Here is a 27,452-nt window from a genome sequence, read left to right on the forward strand (position 1 = left end):
AGACATATTGTTTGTAACAATATATTCTTCAAACACTTCTGGGTCTTTGTGTCTTGTAAAACTGATTTGTTATCCTAATAGATTATGTTCCATTGTTCGTCCCACAACACATTCACAGGTAGAATGTTTATATTCTTGTGTGAGGTATTTTGAAGTGCATGAAAGTGCATTCCAGTATGGTGAGGAGGTACGTGTCACTCATACAGATGAGTCTATAGCTGCTTCCCACTCAAACCCCCAGAAACTTCTCATTTGTCTTCTCTCCATGCTTTTTTTGTTGTCCATGAGTCAATGCTGTGTGAATGTTGATTGGCTGAAGGTAGAGATAAGAAGTGCAGCTTTGAGGCCTGTTGTTCTCCGAGCTCAGTAAGGCAGGGTTTGGTGTTGTCTGTTGCTATGGTGACAGTCAAAGACTCCATGACATCAAAAAATAATTTTATCTTGATATAAACCCCAGATGTGTTCCCATTGCTAGCCTAAATAGCTATATGCAATATCTCTCAAAACTGAGCAATTAAAAAAAAGTCAATTGATCTTCATAATTTGCATAGTTTAACTGAAACATGGATCTTTATTTCTTCTAAGATTACCTTTAGGAATTAATATCCCCATTCCCCTCTCCTGTATGAAAGCCCTTCTTTTGTGCAGGCCACATGGTCTGGGGGTCTAAACACAGACTTGGGAGACCGGGGTTCAATCCCTGTTCCCACCCTTTGTCTCTCTCTAATCTGTCTCCCCATATTATAGTCTGTCTCTGAATAAAGCAAACATTAACCCCCAAAAAATGTTTAAAAAGAGAGAGAGAAAAAGCCCTCCTACGTAAGCATGAAATATTGGGCATACTGAAGGAGTGACACGTGATTATCTGTTAATTAAGATGCTTCCATGTTAACAGTAGAGAGCAGCTGTGTATGAGGATGAAGACAGACTGTTCATTTCCTTTCTCTTTAATCACAGTTCATTAGCTCTGTGTTCTGCATCAAATGATTGAACGACGGCCTTACTGCCTCAAAGATGGCCTGCAGTTTTCAGTGTAGTGAAGTCACATCTGTCTTCAGAGAAGTAGGGATGCAGTGGTATAATGCTGCATTTGACTTTCCCCAGATGTTGGTGCGTACGCAGCATTACCGTGTGTCTATGGGAGCATCCCAAATGGCACCCTATTCCCTAAAGTGTTTGGTCAAAAGTAGTGCCCAATGCAGGGGAAAGGGCGACATTTATAATGCAACCTGTGAATATGTGTGTGCTTGCATTTGAAATTTGTTGGACTGGGCAAAGTGAGTTAGGCTTCCCTCACTAATCCTGTAATATTACTGCATTTGGTTTCAGGGTATCCAGTGCCCCAAAGCTTTCCATAAGAACAGACCTATAGCCAGGTCCAGAAGGCTAGATTCTGAGCCATGGCTGTGGGAGGTGGGCTTCAGAGGAGCACCAGAGCAGCCTATGGCTAGAGGTCAGACTTGAGAGAGAGAGAACCAGAGAGAGAGAGGATGGAGACCAGAGGGCGCAGTACCAGGGCAGGGGTTCTGTTCTGGACCCCTGCTCCTCAACACCCCTCTCCCTACAGCTCCATAGACTCAGACGTGGACTGGTGGGATGGGGATGAGAAGGAAGGTGGGGACAGGAAAGAAGAGGAAGAAGAGGACTTCCACAGCCAGATGGATGAGAATGGGATTATAGGACTGGAGAACGCCTTGCATAATGTGGGTCTGGGGGAAGAAGAGGAGGAGGGAGAAGAGGAGGGAGTGGAGAATGGAGAGGATGATCTGCCCTGGTACTCTGGAGCCTTGGACCCAGAGGGAGTGACAACAAAGTGACAACAGAGGGAGGACACGATTGGTAGAGAGTGACAACAGAGGGGGGACACGGTTGGTAGAGAGTGACAACAGAGAGGGGACACGATTGGGAGAGGATGACAACAGAGGGAGGACACGATTGGTAGAGAGCGACAACAGAGGGGGGACACGGTTGGTAGAGAGCGACAACAGAGGGGGGACACGGTTAGTAGAGAGTGACAACAGAGGGAGGACAAGATTGGTAGAGAGTGACAACAGAGAGGGGGACACGGTTAGTAGAGAGTGACAACAGAGAGAGGACACGGTTGGTAGAGAGTGACAACAGAGAGGGGGACACGGTTGGTAGAGAGTGACAACAGAGGGAGGACACGTTTGGTAGAGAGCGACAACAGAGGGAGGACACGATTGGTAGAGAGTGACAGAGGGAGGACAAGATTGGTAGAGAGTGTGTCTGAAGACCTCTCCTCCCTTTTCCCACCTGACCTGCTCAGTCCATCCCCCACGTATCCCTCCTCCCCTCCCAGAGGTTGTACCTTTCTTTACCTCCTCCACTTCTCCTCCGAGGAGTTGGCTAATGCTCCCGGGATTGAAGCTGAGACATTCCAGGAGGAACCCACCTTTACAGAGAGCCTTCCGGAGTCCCGCAGCAGCCAAATGAGCCATGCCCCCAGGCCTCATTGGCAGGGGGGGAGGAGCTCAAGCCTAGGACCTCCCCTTACCCAGCAGCCATCTTTCCTGAGCATGGGATATCTTACCGACTCAGATAGAGAAACAAGGGGGGTGAAGAGAGCCTATAGGATGAGTCAGGCACTAACTACTGGCAACACGCCTCCCACTCTCCGAGGAAGATGAGACAGCCCACCCCACCCCAGGAGAGGGACCCACCCCAGACTTCTCCAAGGTAGAGCCCAGGGTCCGCTTCCCCATAAGCGGCTACACCCTCCACCCCCCAAGAGCAAAAACTCCCCCAGAACGAGGTCTCTGTCAGTGGAGCCCGCACTGGTTTTCAAGTCCACTGCTGACATAGTGAGAGAGGTGCTGCTGAGCAGTACAGACGGACCCCCTCACCCCCCAATGGACCCCACAGGCCCCTAAACTCCATGGTGCCAGAGGACTTCAGATGCCCACAACAGGCCAGCACTCTGGTACAGCAGCTACAGGTACATACACAGAGAGTAGGACCACACCACAGGCACACGTTCAGACTAACTCTGATTCCTTAGCATTCTGATATGCTCAGACTAACTCTGATTCCTTAGCATTCTGACAGACTCAGACTTACTCTGATTCCTTAGCGTTCTGGCAGACTCAGACTAAGTCTGATTACTAAGCGTTCTGACAGACTCAGACTAACTCTGATTCCTTAGCATTCTGACAGACTCAGACTAACTCTGATTCCTTAGCGTTCTGACAGACTCAGACTAAGTCTGATTACTAAGCACTCTGACAGACTCAGACTAACTCTGATTCCTTAGCGTTCTGACAGACTCAGACTAAGTCTGATTACTAAGCACTCTGACCGACTCAGACTAACTCTGATTCCTTAGCGTTCTGACAGACTCAGACTAAGTCTGATTACTAAGCGTTCTGACAGACTCAGACTAACTCTGATTCCTTAGCGTTCTGACAGACTCAGACTGAGTCTGATTACTAAGCACTCTGACATACTCAGACGCAAAGGCTAAACAACTTTCCATGTCTTCCACACGCTGACACTAATTCACTGAATGATGCTCCAATTGTCTAGCTCAGAATTGTGCTTCTCTACTTTCTATCCAGCTCACGGCCTTGACTTTGTCCTCCCTCCTCTCTCTTTCCTGCCTCCTCTTTTCTCTAGGAGGACTACAACAGGCTGCTGACCAAGTATGCTGAGGCAGAGAACACTATTGATCAGATGCGCCTGGAAGCCAAGGCAGTCTATATAAGTGTGTGTGTGTGTGTGTGTGTGTGTGTGTGTGTGTGTGTGTGTGTGTGTGTGTGTGTGTGTGTGTGTGTGTGTGTGTGTGTGTGTGTGTGTGTGTGTGTGTGTGTGTGTGTGTGTGTGTGTGTGTGTGTGTGTGTGTGTGTGTGTGTGTGTGTGGGTGTCAATCAATTAGTCAATCAATCAATCAAATGTATTTATAAAGCCCTTCTTACATCAGCTGATGTCACAAAGTGCTGTACAGAAACCCAGCCTAAAACCCCAAACAACAAGCAATGCAGGTGTAGAAGCATGGTGGCTAGGAAAAACTCCCTAGAAATGCCAGAACCTAGGAAGAAACCTAGAGAGGAACCAGGCTATGAGGGGTGGCCGTCCTCTTCTGGCTGTGCCGGGTGGAGATTATAACAGAACATGGCCAAAATTTTCATATATAACCAGCAGGGTCAAATAATAATAATCACAGAGGTTGTCAAGGGTGCAACAGGTCAGCACCTCAGGAGTCAGCACGTACTGCTCCTGCTGTCTCTAAAACCGTAAAGTTGGCAGGTAGCAAAGTAAGGTTAGCAACAAAACACACAGCAGCCCGTAAACAAGTCTACAAGTTGTCAGCACACAGATGTGTCATCACGATACCTGTATGTGCTACAAAACTTCCATTGAGCAATTGGACATAGACAGAGTTTTCTGTTCAAGGTCCAGGGGGTGTATGGATCAAGCATCCCAGTGCTGATCTAGGATCAGTTCTGCCTTTTAGATCTCAATGAAAAGATGACATGGACGGTGGGACACTGCTACTCAGACGCTTGATTCACACAGCCCCTGACCAATGCTCATCTTGAGATCAGTGTAACACTGAACACTCCCTCCATCCCCTCTGTGGTGTGTGTTGTGTCTGGCAGACTGAACACTCCCTCCATCCCCTCTGTGGTGTGTATTGTGTCTGGCAGACTGAACACTCCCTCCATCCCCTCTGTGGTGTGTATTGTGTCTGGCAGACTGAACACTCCCTCCATCCCCTCTGTGGTGTGTATTGTGTCTGGCAGACTGAACACTCCCTCCATCCCCTCTGTGGTGTGTGTTGTGTCTGGCAGACTGAACACTCCCTCCATCCCCTCTGTGGTGTGTATTGTGTCTGGCAGACTGAACACTCCCTCCATCCCCTCTGTGGTGTGTATTGTGTCTGGCAGACTGAACACTCCCTCCATCCCCTCTGTGGTGTGTGTTGTGTCTGGCAGACTGAACACTCCCTCCATCCCCTCTGTGGTGTGTGTTGTGTCTGGCAGACAGACGGGTTATATTTAGTCCTCAAATGAAATCACATTGTATTGGTCACATGCTTCATAAACAACAGATGTAGACTAACAGTGAAATCTTTGCTTACGGGCCCTTCCCGACAATGCAGAGAGAAAGGAAATAATAGAAAAGTAAAACGTAATAATACAACTAATATTAAAAGACATTGAGAAATGATAACTATACACGGAGTACTAGTACCGAGTCGATGTGCAGATGTATGAGGTAATTGAGGTAGATATACACATGTAACTGTGAATAAAGTAACAGATAGTAAAGAGTCCAAAAAAAGTTTGTGCAAAAAGGGTGATGTACTAGGCCATGTGCATGACCCGCTGCGGCGCCTTGCGGTCGAATGCCAGGCAGTTTCCATACCAAACAGTGATGCAGCCAGTCAAGTGGACTGTATGATTATGATTACTCCAGTGGACTGTACGATTATGATTACTCCAGTGGACTGTACGATTATGATTACTCCAGTGGACTGTATGATTATGATTACTCCAGTGGACTGTACGATTATGATTACTCCAGTGGACTGTATGATTATGATTACTCCAGTGGACTGTATGATTATGATTACTCCAGTGGACTGTATGATTATGATTACTCCAGTGGACTGTATGATTATGATTACTCCAGTGGACTGTATGATTATGATTACTCCAGTGGACTGTATGATTATAGCCTGTTTAAACATCCTAAATGCACGCTATTCCCATTCAGGGCTCTGGTCGAAAGTAGTGCACTATAGGATATAGGATACCATTTGGTACAGTTTATTTCAGAGGGCACCCTGCGTGCACAATACTCTACCTACTGAAGAGAAAAACCAGCCTCTGTTGTTGTTGGACTATTCTCAGCACCTCTGAAGAGCCACATTGGTATTGTAGGTCAAATGAAAGAATTAGACAGTAGCAAACAGAGTTTGTGGTGGTAGAACCCAAGGAATGTTAGGTTCTCATGTAGCTCAAAAAGCTATAGAATAAGATACAAATTCTAGCACACTGCATTATTACTAGAACAACTTTAACTGATGCTTGTGTATCACAGTTTACTATTTGGTTAGACGGTTAACAACACCACTTAGCTTTTGCAGTTGGGTTGGTAGGTCTTCATTTCTCTCTAACCCCAATACTAGACCAACACTAAATAGACCCATGCTGTCATGTGGAATACAGTCAAGTGACTCTGCGGTTCACAATAGAACAATCGCATGCATTGATTTTGCCCTCATGACAAAGTCAAGGAAAACAGGAAATGACGTAATTGATTTCAGAGCCCTGTAGGGGAGTCCTCTTCAGATGGACAGTGTAGTGACAGTTTGTTTTCATAGTCTTGGACATTCACAGTATCTTGCCTCTTTAATGTTGGTTATAGCCTAGTCATTGATTTGAAGTGGAAACTAAGGCTCACAAACATCGTATCGAATGTGGATCTAGGAGGATTCCTTCCTCCTGTCCTCTGTCCCACATTCCTTCTCCAGCTGCAGAGCACTCTACTCTTAATACTATTTCATATCAGAGTAGCCCCTCATACTCTTCTCCTTACCCACCCAAGCACACAGCCATCTGTCTCTCTCCTCCTCCTTCTGGAGACATAATAGTGTAGATATGCAGGGAAGGCCAATTAAATTCTAATCCTTTATCGAACACAGCCCAATATGTGCTTGTATGAAAATGATTAAATGGCTGTTTCTGACAGTTAGCCTATTCCCCATTATGTTCGGTGGGCACTGGGTAGTCATGGCAGCTGTGTTGAGCTGGTGCTACACAGACACTTTGGGAGGTCAAGCAGAGGTCACTGTGATTTACTGTCTCAAGGGCTTACCAGAGAGGGGCAGTCAGCTTCAGCCACAGCCATCACTAACACACCCACTCTTTCTAATCAAAGTTCTATCATCCTGAGACTGAGAAGGGTTGTGATAAAAACTCTCCACAAAATGGAGGATGTGATGGATACACATATATACACATAGATATACAGAGGCTAGAGCCACCACATAGATTTCAGACTTTTCTATTTTGAAAAGCATATCTCCTCCAAGATAGCATAACTATCAAGGTCTTTATTTATATCCCTGCCTCTGTCCCAACAGCTTATGACTATAAACAAATTTAGGCTATCGTTTACCTAATTTATGTTTAGGTGGCATACATCTCATTGATTTGACACCTGTTTCTCTCTATGGTTTTGTCTCTCTCTCCAGGTGGGCTTCTACTCTGACCCTCCCAATTGCAGTCACGCTGTCTAATCAGGTGTGCTCCATGAAGGTGAAAAAGTCATGACCTTAACCTTTCCCCAAGCTCAGAGGACGGAGCTCAGCTCAGGCTCCATTCACCTGAATGAACAGGCTGCCCACCAAGGTACTAACAGTCATCTTTGAATGATCTCTGCATCCCAAATGTCACCCTAATCCCTTTATAGTGTACCACTTTTGAAAAGAGCCCTATGGGTAAAAGGCTAACATTGGGGACACAGATCAAATTTGGGACACAGATCAAATTTGGGACACAGATATTGCATTGTTTAAATATGTTCTTACACTCCATTGACAGCTGATTCTGCCTCTCATGTGTGGATCCAAGCAAGAGTAACTGCTGCATGAGCAACAGCTAATGGGGATCCTAATAAATAAATCATTCAACAATTCACACATTTCAATTGTCCTTTAGTGCAAACCTATTTTCTCTCCACACTAAAGGACCTGGTGGAATCTCCCTTGTCCGTCCCTCCTCAACGGCATCCTCTTCCTCGAGAAGCCTGGGCCCTGGAGTTGGAGAGGGCTCTCTCAAAGCAGACTCACAGATTCCTCCACCAGGTGCAGACATTTGAAGAGCTCCTGAGGAGAGGGAAACTCAAACCGTTTGAGCAGATGAAGGTATTGTTCTGATATTTATCTCCCTTGAGTCTTGCAAATAGAGGAGCATCTCCCAGTGCTAAAGCCACCATTTTGTATTAGTAATGATGTGATGTATCCCTTAGCTTCTCTGCCTCTAGCTTCTCCAGGGGCAGGTTTCTCTGGAAAGAGGTTATCTATAGCAGCACGAGATGAACACAGAGTCCAACTGCAGAGTGGCTGAGCCCCTCTGACCCAGGTAGGTGAGACCACACTGCAGGATATCTACAATACTGTGTTTAAACTGTTATAGAAAGGGTCTATTAGAACATGCATATGGTAGGAATGAGAACATTCAAGTGTGCGTTGTGTTTTGTCTTTGTGTGTGTGTGTGTGTGTGTGTGTGTGTGTGTGTGTGTGTGTGTGTGTGTGTGTGTGTGTGTGTGTGTGTGTGTGTGTGTGTGTGTGTGTGTGTGTGTGTGTGTGTGTGTGTGTGTGTGTGTGTGTGTGTGTGTGTGTGTGTGTGTGTGTGTGTGTGTGTGATAGGGAGTTGGAGGGCTGTATATTCCAGTGTGGGATGCGCTTGGAGGAGCTCAAAGAGCAGGTGGAGCAGACTGAACAGGACCGACCCACCTCAGAGGCCCCTCCCACTCTACCGCCTTACCCCACGCCCTACTCCATGCCAGAAGGGGGCAGGGAGCACATGCCACTCCCTGAGGTACCATGACAACACAGCTACTGAATAAACTACATTAGTATAGTATAGAATAGTGAATAATCTATCTCACAGAATGGAGGCCTGCCTTTCAAAGAGTGTTAACCTCTGAGTGTTAACCTCTTGCTTACTCTCTCTTTCTCTCGCTATCTCTCTCTTTCTCTCTCTCTCCAGAGCCCAGTGTTACCTCTGCCTGGAGAGTCTGGGGGATGAGGGTGGAGGTTAGCTTGGCTAGCGGAGAGAACGAGGGAGTGGAGGGAGGGATGGGAGAGGAGGAGGCACTGCCGTCCCTTCTCCTCCATCCTTTAGGTCACAAACACAAACGTGTAGAGACTTCAGCTTGCTGATGTACCAGTAAGACTCCATCAATTTTAGACACTTTGAGATTCGGAAAAACAAAACATTTGGGATATGGACTTGCATTTGTTTATGGACAAAAATTATAAAACATTAACATTTGGAGACAGTGGCCAGAGGTAAACAAAACCAAAGCATGGATTGCTGTCTTACCTTGTCCATAGACCACTTACAGAGTAAGGAAATATGTCATTTTGTAATTTGGGTGAATCCTTTTAAGAATTCTAGTCTGTATATGAAGTACAGAACTATTCAAAAGCAGCCAATTGATCAATGTAGTAGTAATGTCAATATCAGTTTGCTTGTAAATACCACATCCAAAGGCTCTGTCTCTTCCAGCTACCAGAGTTTCAGGGAGGTGCCCAGATTGCTAGACCTGGATCTGACAGAGGGAGACCATGACTTTCATGATGCAGGAGAAGAAGCCACACATGCAGGTGGTGAGGGGACAAGAGAGGGACCACACCCAGGGACCAGGAGGGAGGAGGGCCACACATGTCTCCCTCAGAGGTGAGTCTGAACTCACTGCACCGGGGTTGTATTCACTAGGAACCAAACTGAACCAAACGGAAGCAAACTGACTGAAACAGAGAGTGACTATCTGAACTTGTTGCCATTTTACGTTCCATACCCTTTTGCTACGGTGTGCTGACTGTGCACTAATGAATTTGACCCAGGACATCAATGCCTCTAAATGCTGATCATAAACTCTTACCAGCTCCTGAATTGTATTATTTTTTTAATACTCTAAATTCTATTATGTGTTTTCAGATAGCCAATGCTAGGTCAGAAGGACACTACATTCATTCCACTGGCAAGACCAAGGACCAGCAAATCAGTTCTTTGTTCCCCTAAAGACCTCAGCCAATCATGGCTCGTCTGCCAGTGACAGCAAGAGGTCAGAGGTCAGGAAGTCTCGAGGCAGCAGTCTCACCAGTCTGGGGGAGAGTACTGCGTCAGAGAGGAGGGGCTCCAAACTGCAGCCTGGGACCAGGAGAGTGTAATCTCAGGTCAATTACTTGAGAGACTGGATCAAGCTTCCATTCCATTTTTGACTACTTATTCACCTACCTGGTGTCTGCTGTGAAAGAAAAAAATGTCATTACTTTTTGCACACTATCCACCCATTTCCTGTTCATGACTGAAAACACAATGTAATTGCATCTAACTTGTTTCCAAAACATGTTCAACCAACAAATATCTGAATTTGTACTTTTTAGTAATTTAACTGACACTCTTATCCATAGCTAGGTGGGACAACCACATATCATAGGCATAGTATGTACATTTTTCCTCAAAGTAGCTATCAATCAGTAAAGTCAGAGCTAGTAAGTGAGGAAAAAGTGTATAGGTCTATGCATATGAAAAATAATGTTGAATAATAAGAATGTTGTTCATTTATCTTGACAATTCAGCAATATCTTCTAAACCAGCAGTAAATTGTCTCTCAAACCCTCTGTGTGATAGGATAGGATCATCTCACCCGAGATGTGGGCTCTGAGAGCAGTCACCTGACTCCTGCAGGACCCAGTCCCTTCCACCAGATGGCCACAGCGAGGTGAGCTACTCTCCAACTCCTTCCCTCTCTGTCCAGTCAGTGACTTGGCTGTAATTCTCACCGAACCTCACATCACATTCCTCACTCTCTCTCTCACTCACACACACAGACAGCTCTGTACCGTGCCCTTACATTATCCCTAGTTGCCTATCTAAACTCCTTCCCTGTTTAATTCCTAATTATAGTTGCCTAAATCAAATCAAATTGTATTTGTCACGTGCACCGAATATAACAGGTGTAATAGACCTTACAGTGAAATGCGTACTTACATGCCCTTAACCAACAATGCAGTTTTAAGAAAAATAAGTGTTAAGAAAGTGCATACAAAAATAAAATGAAGTAAAAAAAAATGTAATAATTAAAGAGCAACAATAAAAGAACATTAACCAGGCTATATACAGGGGGTACCAGTACAGAGTCAATGTACGGGGTACATATGAGGGGGTCAAGATTAACACTGGAGTGATAAATGATCAGATGGGCATGTGCAAATAGTCCAGGTAGCCATTTAATTAGCTGTTCAGGAGTCTTGGGTGTAAAACCTTTTAAGATACCTTTTGGAACTAGACATGGCGCTCCGGTACCACTTTCCGTGTGGTAGCAGAGAATACAGTCTATGAGTAGGGTGGCTGGCGTCTTTGGCAATTTTTAGGGTATTCATCTAACACAGCCTGGTATAGAGGTCCTGGATGGCAAGAAGCTTGGCCCCAGTGATGTACTGGTTCTGTACGCACAACCCTTTGTAGTGCCTTGCGGTCAGAGGCCGAGCAGTTGCCATGCCAGGCAGTGATGCAACCAGCCAGGATGCTCTCGATGGTGCAGCAGTAGAACATTTTGAAGATCTAAGGACCCATGCCAAATCTTTTCACTCTCCTGAGGGGGAATAGGCGTTGTCGTGCCCTCTTCACGACTGTCTTGATGCGTTTGGACCATGATAGTTCGTTAGTGTTGTGGACCCCAAGGAACTTGAAGCTCTCAACCTGCTCCAGTATAGCCCCATCGATGAGAATGGGTAATTGCTCAGCCATCCTTTTCCTGTAGTCCGCAATCATCTCCTTTGTCTTGATCAGGTTGAGGGAGAGGTTGATATCCTGGCACCGCACTGCCAGGTCTCTGACCTCCTCCCTAAAGGCTGTCCTACCACTGTTGTGTCATCGGCACACTTAATAATGGTGTTGGAGTCGTGCTTGACCATGCAGTCATGGTTGAACAGGGAGTACAGAAGGGGACTGAGCACGCATCCCTGAGGGGCCCCTGTGTTGAGGATTGTTGTGTCTAGGTGTCAGGTAGTCCAGGATCCAGTTGCAGAAGGAGGTGTTTAGTCCCATGGTTCTTTGAGGGCACTATGGTGTAGAACGCTGAGCTGTAGACAATGAATAGAATTCTCACGTAGGTGTTCGTTTCATCCATGTGGGAAAGGGCGGTTTGGAGTGCAATGGAGATTGCGTCATCTGTGGATATGTTGGGGCGGTATGCAAATTGGAGTGTTGATGTGAGCCATGGCCAGCTCTTCAAAGCACTTCATGGCTACAGACATGAGTGCTACGGGTCGGTAGTCATTTAGGCAGGTTGCTTTGGTGTTCTTGGGCGCAGGGGCTATAGTGATCTGCTTGAAACATTACAGACTCGGTCAGGGGCAGGTTGAAAATGTCAGTGAAGACACTTGCCAGTTGGTCAGTGCGTACACGTCAGTACACGTCCTGGTAATCCGTCTGGCCTTGTGAATGTATACAGCTCATTGACTGTGGTCTTAGTGCCAGCATCGGTTTGTGGTGGTAAATAGACAGCTACGAAAAATATAGAAAACTCTCTTGGTAAATAGTGTGGTCTACAGCTTATCATGAGATACTCTACCTCAGACGAGCAAAACCTTGAGACTTCCTAAACATTCGATTCTGTGCACCAGCTGTTATTTACGAATAGACACAGACAGTCTTACCGGAGGCAGCTGATCTATCTTGTCGATGCACAGAAAACCCAGCCAGCTGTATGTTATCCATGTCGTCGTTCAGCCACAACTCTGTGAAACATAAGATATGACAGTTTTTAATGTCCTGTTGGTAGATTAGTCTTGATCGAACCTCATCCATTTTATGATCCAATGATTGCACGTTGGCTAATAGGACTGATGGTAGAGGCGAATCCTTACAAGGCAACCCAACCTATGTCCCCGATATCTCTGTCTCTTCTTCAAGCGAATGACAGGGATTTGGGCCTTGTCCTGTGTCTGAAGTAAATCCTTTGCGTCCCACTCGGTAAAGAAAACATCTTTGTCCAGTACGAGGTGAGTAATCACTGTCCTAATATTCAGAAGCTCTTTTCGGTCATAAGAGACGGTGGCAGAAACATTATGTACAAAATAAGTTACAAATAACACAGAAAAACACACACAATAGCACAACTGGTTAGGAACCCGTAAAACGGAAGCCATCTACTCCTGTGCCATTACTTTTAAACAGACAGCTTATGGGTTCCCTTGTAATCTTATCAGTTTGTGTTCCTGTCTTTGTGTTCCCTTCCTCCCTCCAGTCTGTGTAGCCTGTCAGTTCCAGAGGAGCAGAACTCAGGGAAGCCCCAACACACACCCCCTCTCCCCTCCTCCTCCCCCTCACAAAGACCTCAGAGACCCCTACCTACAGAGGAGGGGCTTCTATGGAGGAACTTCAGAGTTGGTTTAACGTTAGACCGTAATGCAGATGAGCAGTAGAAATAAAAACATGTCTTACGTTTTTGTAGCTCATAAATCCAATGTGAAATATGATAACTATGGTATCCTTAATACATTATTTTAAACATCTCTCCCTAATTTCGGAATCATGCTTGTAACGTTGTCAGGAGGTTACAGTAATCTATGTAACGTTGTCAGGAGGCTACAGTAATCTATGTAACGTTGTCAGGAGAATACAGTAACCTATGTAACGTTGTCAGGAGGCTACAGTAATCTATGTAACATTGTCAGGAGGGTACTGTAATCTATGTAACGTTGTCAAGAGGCTACAGTAACCTATGTAACGTTGTCAAGAGGCTACAGTAATCTATGTAACGTTGTCAGGAGGCTACAGTAACCTATGTAGCGTTGTCAAGAGGCTACAGTAATCTATGTAACGTTGTCAGGAGGCTACAGTAATATATGTAACGTTGTCAGGAGACTACAGTAATCTATGTAACGTTGTCAGGAGGCTACAGTAATCTATGTAATGTTGTCAAGAGGCTACAGTAACCTAACATAACATTGTCAAGAGGCTCCAGTAATCTATGTAACGTTGTCAAGAGGCTACAGTAATCTATGTAACGTTGTCAGGAGGCTACAGTAATCTATGTAATGTTGTCAGGAGGCTACAGTAATCTATGTTATGTTCTCAAGAGGCTACAGTAACCTATGTAACGTTGTCAAGACGCTACAGTAATCTATGTAACGTTGTCAGGAGGCTACAGTAATCTATGTAACGTTGTCAGGAGGCTACAGTAATCTATGTAACGTTCTCAAGAGGCTACAGTAATCTATGTAACGTTGTCAAGACGCTACAGTAATCTATGTAACGTTGTCAGGAGGCTACAGTAACCTATGTAACGTTGTCAAGAGGCTACAGTAATCTATGTAACGTTGTCAGGAGGCTACAGTAACCTATGTAGCGTTGTCAAGAGGCTACAGTAATCTATGTAACGTTGTCAGGAGGCTACAGTAATATATGTAACGTTGTCAGGAGACTACAGTAATCTATGTAACGTTGTCAGGAGGCTACAGTAATCTATGTAATGTTGTCAAGAGGCTACAGTAACCTAACATAACATTGTCAAGAGGCTCCAGTAATCTACATTTACATTTACATTTAAGTAATCTATGCAACGTCTGTCAGAGGCTACTTAATCTATGTAATGTTGTCATACACCTTATGACAAGAGGCTACAGTAACCTAGCCACGTTGTCAAGATCTTGTTAGAGTAATCTATGTAACGTTGTCAGGAGGCTTTCAGTAATCTCCGTAACGTGGTGATTGAGGCTCCAGTAATCTATGTAACGTTCTCAGAGGCTAGTTTGTTCCACGTTGTCAAGACGCTAACAGTAATTTGTAACGTGGTCAGGAGGCTACAGTAACCTTCCTAATGTTGTCAAGAGGCTACAGGCCAGAGGTGGAAGAGGCTACAGTAACCTTGTTTGGTTTTCAAGAGGCCTGAATCTAGAACGTGTCAGGAGGCTACAGTAATCTATGTAACGTTCTCAAGAGGCTACAGTAATGGTCTTGTAACGTTCTCAAGAGGCTACAGTAATCCAGTGGAGTTGTCAAGAGGCTACAGTAACCTATGTAACGTTGTCAAGAGGCTACAGTAATCTATGTAACATTCTCAAGAGGCTACAGTAACCTATGTAACGTTGTCAAGAGGCTACAGTAATCCATGTAACGTTGTCAAGAGGCTACAGTAATCTATGTAACGTTGTCAAGAGGCTACAGTAATCTATGTAACGTTGTCAGGAGGCTACAGTAACCTATGTAACGTTGTCAAGAGGCTACAGTAACCTATGTAATGTTGTCAAGAGGCTACAGTAATCTATGTAACGTTGTCAAGAGGCTACAGTAATCTATGTAACGTTGTCAAGAGGCTACAGTAATCTATGTAACGTTGTCAGGAGGCTACAGTAACCTATGTAACGTTGTCAAGAGGCTACAGTAACCTATGTAACGTTGTCAGGAGGCTACAGTAACCTATGTAACGTTGTCAAGAGGCTACAGTAATCTATGTAACGTTGTCAAGAGGCTACAGTAATCTATGTAACGTTGTCAAGAGGCTACAGTAATCTATGTAACGTTGTCAAGAGGCTACAGTAATCTATGTAACATTCTCAAGAGGCTACAGTAATCTATGTAATGTTGTCAAGAGGCTACAGTAATCTATGTAACATTCTCAAGAGGCTACAGTAATCTATGTAATGTTGTCAAGAGGCTACAGTAATCTATGTAACATTCTCAAGAGGCTACAGTAACTTATGTAACGTTGTCAAGAGGCTACAGTAACCTATGTAACATTGTCAGGAGGCTACAGTAACCTATGTAACATTGTCAGGAGGCTACAGTAACCTATGTAACGTTGTCAAGAGGCTACAGTAATCTATGTAACGTTGTCAGGAGGCTACAGTAACCTATGTAACGTTGTCAAGAGGCTACAGTAATCTATGTAACGTTGTCAAGAGGCTACAGTAATCTATGTAACGTTGTCAGGAGGCTACAGTAATCTATGTAACGTTGTCAGGAGGCTACAGTTATCTATGTAACGTTGTCAGGAGGCTACAGTAATCTATGTAGCGTTGTCAGGAGGCTACAGTAATCTATGTAGCGTTGTCAAGAGGCTACAGTAACCTATGTAACGTTGTCAAGAGGCTACAGTAACCTATGTAACGTTGTCAGGAGGCTACAGTAACCTATGTAACGTTGTCAAGAGGCTACAGTAATCTATGTAACGTTGTCAAGAGGCTACAGTAACCTATGTAATGTTGTCAAGAGGCTACAGTAATCTATGTAACGTTGTCAGGAGGCTACAGTAACCTATGTAACGTTGTCAAGAGGCTACAGTAATCTATGTAACGTTGTCAGGAGGCTACAGTAACCTATGTAACGTTGTCAAGAGGCTACAGTGACCTATGTAACGTTGTCAGGAGGGTACTGTAATCTATGTAAAGTTGTCAAGAGGCTACAGTAACCTATGTAACGTTGTCAGGAGGCTACAGTAACCTATGTAATGTTGTCAAGAGGCTACAGTAATATATGTAACGTTGTCAGGAGGCTACAGTAATATATGTAACGTTGTCAGGAGGCTACAGTAACCTATGTAACGTTGTCAAGAGGCTACAGTAATCTATGTAACATTGTCAGAGACTGCAGTAACCTATGTAACGTTGTCAAGAGGATACAGTAATCTATGTAACGTTGTCAGGAGGCTACAGTAACCTATGTAATGTTGTCAAGAGGCTACAGTAACCTATGTAACGTTGTCAAGAGGCTACAGTAATCTATGTAACGTTGTCAGGAGGCTACAGTAACCTATGTAACGTTGTCAAGAGGCTACAGTAATATATGTAATATTCTCAAGAGGCTACAGTAATCTATGTAACGTTGTCAAGAGGCTACAGTAATATATGTAATATTCTCAAGAGGCTACAGTAATATATGTAATGTTCTCAAGAGGCTACAGTAACCTATGTAACATTGTCAGGAGGCTACAGTAACCTATGTAACGTTGTCAAGAGGCTACAGTAATCTATGTAACGTTGTCAGGAGGCTACAGTAACCTATGTAACGTTGTCAAGAGGCTACAGTAATCTATGTAACGTTGTCAAGAGGCTACAGTAATCTATGTAACGTTGTCAGGAGGCTACAGTAATCTATGTAACGTTGTCAGGAGGCTACAGTAATCTATGTAACGTTGTCAGGAGGCTACAGTTATCTATGTAACGTTGTCAGGAGGCTACAGTAATCTATGTAGCGTTGTCAGGAGGCTACAGTAATCTATGTAGCGTTGTCAAGAGGCTACAGTAACCTATGTAACGTTGTCAAGAGGCTACAGTAACCTATGTAACGTTGTCAGGAGGCTACAGTAACCTATGTAACGTTGTCAAGAGGCTACAGTAATCTATGTAACGTTGTCAAGAGGCTACAGTAACCTATGTAATGTTGTCAAGAGGCTACAGTAATCTATGTAACGTTGTCAGGAGGCTACAGTAACCTATGTAACGTTGTCAAGAGGCTACAGTAATCTATGTAACGTTGTCAAGAGGCTACAGTAATCTATGTAACGTTGTCAGGAGGCTACAGTAACCTATGTAACGTTGTCAAGAGGCTACAGTGACCTATGTAACGTTGTCAGGAGGGTACTGTAATCTATGTAAAGTTGTCAAGAGGCTACAGTAACCTATGTAACGTTGTCAGGAGGCTACAGTAACCTATGTAATGTTGTCAAGAGGCTACAGTAATATATGTAACGTTGTCAGGAGGCTACAGTAATATATGTAACGTTGTCAGGAGGCTACAGTAACCTATGTAACGTTGTCAAGAGGCTACAGTAATCTATGTAACATTGTCAGGAGACTGCAGTAACCTATGTAACGTTGTCAAGAGGATACAGTAATCTATGTAACGTTGTCAGGAGGCTACAGTAACCTATGTAATGTTGTCAAGAGGCTACAGTAACCTATGTAACGTTGTCAAGAGGCTACAGTAATCTATGTAACGTTGTCAGGAGGCTACAGTAACCTATGTAACGTTGTCAAGAGGCTACAGTAATATATGTAATATTCTCAAGAGGCTACAGTAATCTATGTAACGTTGTCAAGAGGCTACAGTAATATATGTAATATTCTCAAGAGGCTACAGTAATATATGTAATGTTCTCAAGAGGCTACAGTAACCTATGTAACGTTGTCAAGAGGCTACAGTAATCTATGTAACGTTGTCAAGAGGCTACAGTAATCTATGTAACGTTCTCAAGAGGCTACAGTAATCTATGTAACGTTCTCAAGAGGCTACAGTAATCTATGTAACGTTGTCAAGAGGCTACAGTAATCTATGTAACATTGTCAAGAGGCTACAGTAATCTATGTAACATTCTCAAGAGGCTACAGTAATCTATGTAATGTTGTCAAGAGGCTACAGTAACCTATGTAACATTCTCAAGAGGCTACAGTAACCTATGTAACGTTGTCAAGAGGCTACAGTAATCTATGTTACGTTGTCAAGAGGCTACAGTAATCTATGTAACGTTGTCAGGAGGCTACAGTAACCTATGTAACGTTGTCAAGAGGCTACAGTAATCTATGTAACGTTGTCAAGAGGCTACAGTAATCTATGTAACGTTGTCAAGAGGCTACAGTAATCTATGTAACGTTGTCAAGAGGCTACAGTAATATATGTAACGTTGTCAAGAGGCTACAGTAATCTATGTAACGTTGTCAAGAGGCAACAGTAATCTATGTAATGTTGTCAAGAGGCTACAGTAATCTATGTAATGTTGTCAAGAGGCTACAGTAACCTATGTAATGTTGTCAAGAGGCTACAGTAATCTATGTAATGTTGTCAAGAGGCTACAGTAACCTTTGTAAAGTTGTCAAGAGGCTACAGTAACCTATGTAACATTCTCAAGAGGCTACAGTAACCTATGTAACATTCTCAAGAGGCTACAGTAACCTATGTAACGTTGTCAAGAGGCTACAGTAATCTATGTAATGTTGTCAAGAGGCTACAGTAACCTATGTAATGTTGTCAAGAGGCTACAGTAACCTATGTAACATTCTCAAGAGGCTACAGTAACCTATGTAACATTGTCAAGAGGCTACAGTAACCTATGTAACATTCTCAAGAGGCTACAGTAACCTATGTAACATTCTCAAGAGGCTACAGTAACCTATGTAACATTCTCAAGAGGCTACATAGTAATCTATGTAACATTCTCAAGAGGCTACAGTAACCTATGCTTCAGTGTGGAGGGGCAGGTAGCCTACACACACACACACACACACACACACACACACACACACAGTGGCAAAGATATCCAGCTGGAATAAGTTTCTGAGTGACGGAGTGAGGGCTTTGCATAGGCGCTTTGTTAGGATTTTTGTGGGACTGGAAACAAATGCCTGAAACATAAAATAAAGCTATTAACCAATTCCCATTCTTTTAAAAGAAAGGTTCTGTTCTAGAACAGTATAGATCACTTCAGATCCCTCAAAATAATTTTGTTATTTTCTGGTTTTCGATTCTGTTCCCTGAACCGGTTCTAACCCTACTTAAGAACACATGGAAACATTGTGTAATGAAGCACTAATATCTGTCTGTCTAGTAACTACACAGTCTACTCTGTGTCAGAAGCATGTACCCTCCTGAGATCAAGCAAGGAGGCTGCTAGCTGTTTGGCTGTTTCTTTCAGTGTCCGTTTATTTCATTCTCCACCTCTCCCCTGCCCTCCTTTAAAACCATCTCTCCTCCATCTTTACTCAGTCCACACTGTGTCAGAGGAGGATAAGGGACAGAGTGACCGTTCCACCTGAACACCCAATCCCCAGCGCTGCTACCAGCCAAACCACTCCACCACTGCACCCTATCACCATGGCGATCCCCCTCAGGCCCTGAGCTCTGGTCAGTTGACTAATCACAAGTGAGTCTCTCTCTCTCTCTCTCTCTCTCTATCTAAACTGCCATGGGGACAGCTCTTCCAATTCCCAACAGAATCTAGGAGGGGGAATTATTAGACGTTTGATTTTTAATTTCCTTTTATGCTGAGAGTGTTGGCTGGTTGGCGTCTTGCTTCTATCTGGGAAAAGGGGTTATTGCATTGGTTCCTACCAGTGAAGCCATCCAGTCTCTAAAAGTGGAAGTGAGCAGACTGAAAGTGCGACTAGAGGGCAGTCTGAGACAGACCAACCCTCCCAGTCTTGTCAGAGCTCCCCCTCAGCCCAGAATGACCACACACACCCTCTCAGCTCAACACATTGCATTAGGTTGGCCATTTGTTTTTTTTAAAAGTGAGATTTCATCATACACGTGTTACTGTTGAAACAGGTTAATTGCCATTTCTACCGTCCCTTAGGGCTCTGGTCAAAAGTAGTATACTATATAAGGAATAGGGTCCCATTGTCTTCTTTAATTGATTTTGTAATGTTCCTTTGGATTCCTCTCCTCTCTCAGTTCTGCTCAGCGAAGGAGCGATGGTGAGAGGAAGAGGGGCTAAGTTGGGTGAATTTTGACCCATTCCTCCTGACAGAGCTGGTGTAACTGAGTCAGGTTTGTAGGCCTCCTTTCTCGCACATGCTTTTTAAGTTTTGCCCACAAATGTTCTATAGGATTGAGGTCAGGGCTTTGTGATGGCCACTCCAATACCTGTTGTCCTTGAGACATTTTGCCACAACTTTGGAAATATGCTTGAGGTCATTGTCCATTTGAAAGACCCATTTGTGACCAAGCTTTAACTGATGTCTTGAGATGTTGCTTCAATATATCCACATAATTTAATGCCATCTATTTTGTGAAGTGCACCAGTCCCTCCTGCAGCAAAGAACCCCCCCACAACATGATGCTACCACCCCCGTGCTTCACTGTTGGGATGGTGTTCTTTGGCTTGCAAGCCTCCCCCTTTTTCCTCCAAACATAGCAATGGTCATTATGGCCGAACAGTTCTATTTTAGTTTCATCAGACCAGAGGACATTTCTACAAAAGTACGATGGTCTGTTTTTTTATGGTGGTTTTGGAGCAGTGGCTTCTTCCTTGTTGAGAGGCATTTCAGGTTATGTCGATATAGGACTCGTTTTACTGTGGATATAGATACTTTTGTACCTGTTTCCTCCAGCATCTTCACAAGGTCCTTTGTTGTTGTTCTGGGATGGGGCCACAGTGTCTCCTGACCCCTCCTGTCTCAGCCTCCAGTATTTATGCTGCAGTAGTTTATGTGTCGGGGGGCTAGGGTCAGTTTGTTATATCTGGAGTACTTCTCCTGTCCTATTCGGTGTCCTGTGTGAATCTAAGTGTGCGTTCTCTAATTCTCTCCTTCTCTCTTTCTTTCTCTCTCTCGGAGGACCTGAGCCCTAGGACCATGTCCCAGGACTACCTGACATGAGGACTCCTTGCTGTCCCCAGTCCACCTGGCCATGCTCCTGCTCCAGTTTCAACTGACCTGAGCCCTAGGACCGTGCCCCAGGACTACCTGACATGAAGGCTCCTTGCTGTCCCCAGTCCACCTGACTGTGCTGCTGCTCCAGTTTCAACTGTTCTGCCTTATTATTATTCGACCATGCTGGTCATTTATGAACATTTGAACATCTTGGTCATGTTCTGTTATAATCTCTACCCGGCACAGCCAGAAGAGGACTGGCCACCCCACATAGCCCGGTTCCTCTCTAGGTTTCTTCCTAGGTTTTGGCCTTTCTAGGGAGTTTTTCCTAGCCACCGTGCTTTTACACCTGCATTGTTTGCTGTTTGGGGTTTTAGGCTGGGTTTCTGTACAGCACTTTGAGATATCAGCTGATGTACGAAGGGCTATATAAATAAATTTGATTTGATTTGATTTGATTGATTTGCACTTTTCGCACCAAAGTACATTCATCTATAGGAGACAGAACGTGTCTCCTTCCTGAGCGGTATGATGGCTGCGTGGTCCCATGGTGTTTATACTTGCATACTATTGCTTGTAAAGATGAACGTGGTACCTTCAGGTGTTTGGAAATTGCTCCCAAGGATGAACCAGACTAGTGGAGGTCCACATTTTTTTCTGAGGTCTTGGCTGATTTATTTTGATTTTCCCATGATTTACATTTACATTTAAGTCATTTAGCAGACGCTCTTATCCAGAGCGTCAAGCAAAGAGGCACAGAGTTTGAAGGTAGACCTTGAAATTCATCCACAGGTACACCTCCAATTGACTCAAATGATGTCAATTAGCCCATCAGAAGCTTCTAAAACCATGCACCATTTTCTGGAGTTTTCCAAGCTGTTTAAAGGCACAGTCAACTTAGTGTATGTAAACTTCTGACCCACTGGAATTGTGGTACTGTGAATTAAAAGTGAAATAGTCTGTCTGTAAACAATTGTTGGAAAAATTACTTGTGTCATGCACAAAGTAGATGTCCTAACCGACTTGCTATAGTTTGTTAACAAGACATTTGTGTAGTGGTTGAAAAACAAGTTTTAAATGACTCCAACCTAAGTGAATGTTAACTTCTGACTTCAACTCTACATATCCCAACCAGAAGCTATGGATTACAGGCAACATCCAAACTAAGCTAAATTCTAGAGCTTTCAATGAGCGGGACACTAAATCCTGCTACGCCCTCTGACAAAGCATCAAACAGGCAAAGTGTCAATACAGGACTAAGATCGAATCATACTCAGAGCATGTGCTGACCGGCTAGAAAGTGTCGTCACTGACATTTTCAACCTCTCCCTGACCCAGTCTGTAAATCCTACATGTTTCAAACAGACCACCATAGTCACTGTGCCAAAGAACACACTGTAGTACCCACATCTGTAGCCATTAAATGCTTGGAAAGGCTGGTCATGGCTCACATCAACACCATCATCCCAGACACCTTGGACCCACTCCAATTCGCATACCGCCCCAACAGATCCACAGATCTATATTGCTCTCCACTCTTCCCTTTCCCAACATCACAAAAGGATCACCTAAATGAGAATGCTGTTCATTGACTTCAGCTCAGCGTTCAACACCATAGTGCCCTCCAAGCTCATCACTAAGCTAAGGATTCTAGGATTAAACACCTCTCTCTGCAACTGGATCCTGGACTTCCTGATGGGTCGCCCCCAGGTGGTGAGGGAGGGCAACAACACAACCGCCACGCTGTACTCCCTGTTCACCCACGACTGCGTGACTGTGCATGATTTCAACACCATCATTAGGTTTGCAGACGTCTCGACGGTGGTAGGCCTGATCACCGACAGTGTGGTGCCAGCATAACAACCTATCCCTTAACATCAGCAAAACAAAGGAGCTGAATGTGGACTACACAAAATGGAGGGCCTTTGTACACTTCCATCCAAATCAACGGGGCTGTTATGGAACAGGTTGAGCGCTTCAAGTTCCTAAGGGTTCACATTACTAAGGAACTATCATGATCCACACACATCAACACAGTCGTGAAGAGGGCACGACAATGCCTCTTCCAATTCAGGAGGCTGAAAAGATTTGGCATGGGCCATAAGATCCTCAAAATGTTATACAGTGGCACCATTGAGAGCATCTTGACTGGCTGCATCAACCCTTGGTATGACAACTGTTTGGCATCCGACCACAAGGCGCTACAGAGGGTAAAGTGTATGGCCCTGTACATTACTGGGGCTGAGCTTCCGGCCATCCAGGACCTCTACACCAGGCGGTGTCAGAAGAAGAAAGCCCTAAAAATGTTTAAAGACTCCAGCCACCCAAGTCATCGACTGTTCTCTCTGCTACTGCACGGCAAGCGGTATCAATGCACCAAGTCTGGAACCAACAAGGCCCTGAACAGCTTCTACCCCCAAGCTAGTGCTTTCGGAAAGTATTCAGACCCCTTGACTTTTTCCATATTTTGTTACGTTAGCCTTATTCTAAAATAGACTAAATCAATTATTCCCTTATAAATCTACATACAATACCCCATAATGACGAAGTGAAAACAGGTTTTTAGAATCTTCTGCAAATGTATAAAAAATAAAACAACAGAAATACCTTATTTACATAAGTATTCAGACCCTTTGCTATGAAACAGGATTGTGTCGAGGCACAGCTCTGGGGAAGGGTACCAAAAAATGTCTGCAGCATTGAAGGTCACCAGGAACACAGTGGCCTCCATCATTCTTAAATGGAACAAGTTTGGAACCATCAAGACTTTTCCTAGAACTGGCCTCCCGGCCAAACTGAGCCATCGGGGGAGAAGGGCCATGGTCAGGGAGGTGACCAAGAAACCAATGGTCACTCTGAAAGAGCTCCAGAGTTTCTCTTTTGAGATGGGAGAACCTTCCAGAAACCCATACATCTCTGCAGCACTCCACCCACCAGGCCAGACGGAAGCCATTCTTCAGTAAAAGGCACATGACAGCCTGCTTGGAGATTGCGAAAAGGCACCTAAAGATCTCTCAGACCATGAGTAACAAGATTCTCTGGTCGGATGAAACCAAGATTGATATCTTTGGCCTGAATGCCAAGTGTCACATCTGGAGGAAACCTGGCATCATCCCTACGGTGAGGCATGGAGTGGCAGCATCATGCTGTGGGGATGTTTTTCAGCGGCAGGGACTGGGAAACAGGATCTAGGGGAAGATCTATGGAAAGATGATCTCGGGAAAGATGAACAGTGCAAAGTACAGAGAGATCCTTAATGAAAATCTGCTCCAGAGTGCTCAGGACCTCGAACTTGTGCGAAGTGTCACCTTCCAACAGGACAACCCCTAAGCACACAGCTAAGACAACGCAGGATGTCCTTGAGTGGCCCAGCTAGAACCCGGACTTGAACCTGATTGAACATCTCTGGAGAGACCTGAAAAAGCTGTGCAGCAATGTTCCCCATCCAACCTGAGAGAGCTGAGAGGATCTGCAGAGAAGAATGGGAGAAACTCCCCAAATACAGGTGTTCCAAACTTGTAGTGTCATACCCAATAAGACTCGAGGCTGTAATCACTGCCAAAGGTGCTTCAGCAAAGCACTGAGTAAAGGGTCTGAATACTTATGTAAATGTGATGTTTCAGTTTTAAAAAGTATTAAATTAGCAAAAAAATAAACAGGTTTTTTCCTTTGTCATTATGGGTATTGTGTGTAGATTGCTGAGGGACATTTTGTTTAATCCATTTTAATGTAATGTGGCAAATATGTAAAAGTTTTTTTCTACTATTTCTCTTTTCTTTGCATTGTAGGGATGGCCGGTATGTAAGCATTTCACTGTTAGTCTGCAACTGTTGTTTACAAAGTGTGACAAATACAATTGTATTTGATTTGATTCAATTCCTGTTTTCTGTTGTGTGTAAACGCTTTGTCATTTTAATTGACAACAAGCCTGTGTTGATTTCTGACTTGCAGACTGAAGGACGGAGAGAGAGACAGAGGCACCCGGCCACATCCCCACAGAGATGTGAGAGGCATGTCCTTTGTAGCGCCGACCCCTCCATGCTGGGCAGTGTGCCGCTGGTCCAGTGTGTGCCAGTGTGCCCACCAGTTCTGTGAGTACGCCTCTCACTCACACACACACACACACACACACACACTTTTGGAATTGTTAGCTAGATTACTTGTTGGTTATTACTGCATTGTCAGAACTAAAAGCACAAGCATTTCGCTACACTCGCATTAACATCTTCTAACCATGTGTATGTGACAAATACAGTTGATTTGACACACACACACACAAACTCACCACTTAAGTGGTGACAACACGAGTAATCAGCTCACTTATGGGGAGGAACTCCTCCAGGTGCAAAATCCTGGAGGTGCTAACGTTTTGCATTAATCCTCTAATAGTTTTATTAGTGTGAATATTTGAATCACACATAAGTCTGTCGTGATTTCATCATTGTTTAACATTCCACTTTCTCCCCCTATGTAGTAAGAGCAGTAGTAAGTAAGTGTAGTTCTGAATCTGTCCTGTTCCCTGCAGGTACTACTCCAGCCCAATGATAAAGGCAGCTCAATCCCACCCCCAGTTCATCTATGTGTCGCTGAGTGGGGGTGTGGCCTCTGGGTTCAGGGGTCGTGAGCAGGTCAGAGGTGGATCTGGCCATTCCATCTGCTGACCTGCGCTCTCCACCAGAAGGCACTGTCACAGTCCTGCATGCACAGATGGATCAGACCAGAAATACACCAGGGTCGTATTTATTAGGCACCAAGCAGAAGAAAACTGACTGAAACGGGGAGGAACTTCCTGGATTTGTCCAATAAGAAACACTTGTTTCCGTTGCAAAACATTTTCTTGTGGTTTGCACTAATGAATACAACCAGGCAAGTCTTTGGACTAACCACTGTGAGGACACAGATGTCTCTAAATGTGGCGTTATGTACTGTACACTTAATATTCGGTGTAAGAGTTTATTTTTTTATTATTATTTTTTTTAACCTTTATTTAACCAGGCAGTCAGTTAAGAACACATTCTTATTTTCAATGACCGCCTGGGAACAGTGGGTTAACTGCCTGTTCAGGGACAGAACAACAGTACCTTGTCAGCTCGGGGGTTTGAACTCGCAACCTTCCGGTTACTAGTCCAACGCTCTAACCACTAGGCTACGCTGCCCAGTTTGATATGTGGAGTAACATGAAGCCTGGGTACGGATACTAGGACCTCAACCCAGTCATTAAGCCGCTGGCTTCTTTGGAACTATTTGATGGTCACCCAGTGGCTCAGCACTGATAGTAAGGTAGGGTCTACACACACTCTACTTTATACAGGTTACAGGTTACCTTTTAGCTTTAGATCAAAGGTGGAGTGCCAATATTGCAATCTCAAGTATCATATAGAAACAACACAAATTCATCTCTTACTCATGAAATGCACTAGAATCTGAATAATTTATATATGAATGATTAACGTTTCAAAATAACGGACATATGCTCATTGTTTGTTTAATTTGCTTTGAAACCTGGAATATTCTTTTTACATTTGTTTTGTTACATTTGAACAATGACTGGTATGGATCTTCAGGTGAGGAGATTAACTATTCACACATTCATTTCTTCCATTTGTTTACCCTCATTTATTGATTCTAAATTATTTGTTTTGTATTTTGTTCTTGATCATTTGTGTATTGTGTGTAATATTTAGTTAATAAGGTTACTAATTGGTGTCAGTGTTACTGTAGTGTAAACTTGTACACATCAGGAAAATATTTTATCCGAAAATTGAACACAAAAATAAGATTTCATAAATACACATTAATAGGATTTCAGAAATGGAGATTTGGAAATCTAGATTCTGGTATCTGTTGTACCTTTTGTACTGTGATTTATTATCAAATTATTTTTGTTCAAATATTTTGTAGTAAAACATTTGTAGTTCCGATTTGAAGCCAAATAAATGTTGATGTTAAGACAGAACACAGAACACTTTATAGCGTCACATTCTTGAAACCGTTTTCTATATTTCTCTTGTAATAATGAGTACATTACAGTATGCACCTGTCTCTAATGGTTTGCAAAGTAAGGCTGATGTTGGCCATGAACTGCAGAGTCACCTGGGTGTCACACCGTCAGAGACCCATACACACTGAAGTTGTACAACTGACGTATTATGCATTTGACACAACCCTTTTGATACAATGCAGAGTTTCTCTGTTCAAAAACAATTACACACGTGTTGTGGAGACACCACACAACTCTGTTGTATCACAAAAATATCATTTGTATCACAAACAACGTGGCGCCGGAAGAAATGGCGCAGGAAGAAATGGCAGCAGTTTTACGGGCGCGGAACCAATTGTGCTATTATGTGTTATTTTTTTGCGTTATTGGTAATTTATTTTG

The 27,452-nt window shown here is 43.9% G+C and overlaps 1 long non-coding RNA gene across 2 annotated transcripts; it reads left to right on the forward strand.

The window, feature by feature from the left end:
• The first annotated feature begins 1,920 nt into the window (after positions 1–1,920).
• On the forward strand, positions 1,921–27,002 carry LOC118387991 (uncharacterized). 2 transcript variants are annotated; one of them, XR_004826489.2, is made up of 12 exons: positions 1,921–2,956; positions 3,634–3,721; positions 7,220–7,376; positions 7,715–7,891; positions 8,011–8,108; positions 8,396–8,567; positions 9,261–9,431; positions 9,693–9,931; positions 10,389–10,479; positions 19,464–19,620; positions 25,022–25,161; positions 25,596–27,002. It is a non-coding gene; the product is annotated as an uncharacterized LOC118387991 (long non-coding RNA). The 2 variants fall into 2 exon arrangements; XR_004826490.2 differs by lacking the exons at positions 25,022–25,161; positions 25,596–27,002 and adding an exon at positions 20,151–21,682.
• Positions 27,003–27,452: the final 450 nt, after the last annotated feature.

Source organism: Oncorhynchus keta, chromosome 9, assembly GCF_023373465.1.
Source record: "Oncorhynchus keta strain PuntledgeMale-10-30-2019 chromosome 9, Oket_V2, whole genome shotgun sequence".
In the NCBI taxonomy this organism is placed as follows: domain Eukaryota; kingdom Metazoa; phylum Chordata; class Actinopteri; order Salmoniformes; family Salmonidae; genus Oncorhynchus; species Oncorhynchus keta.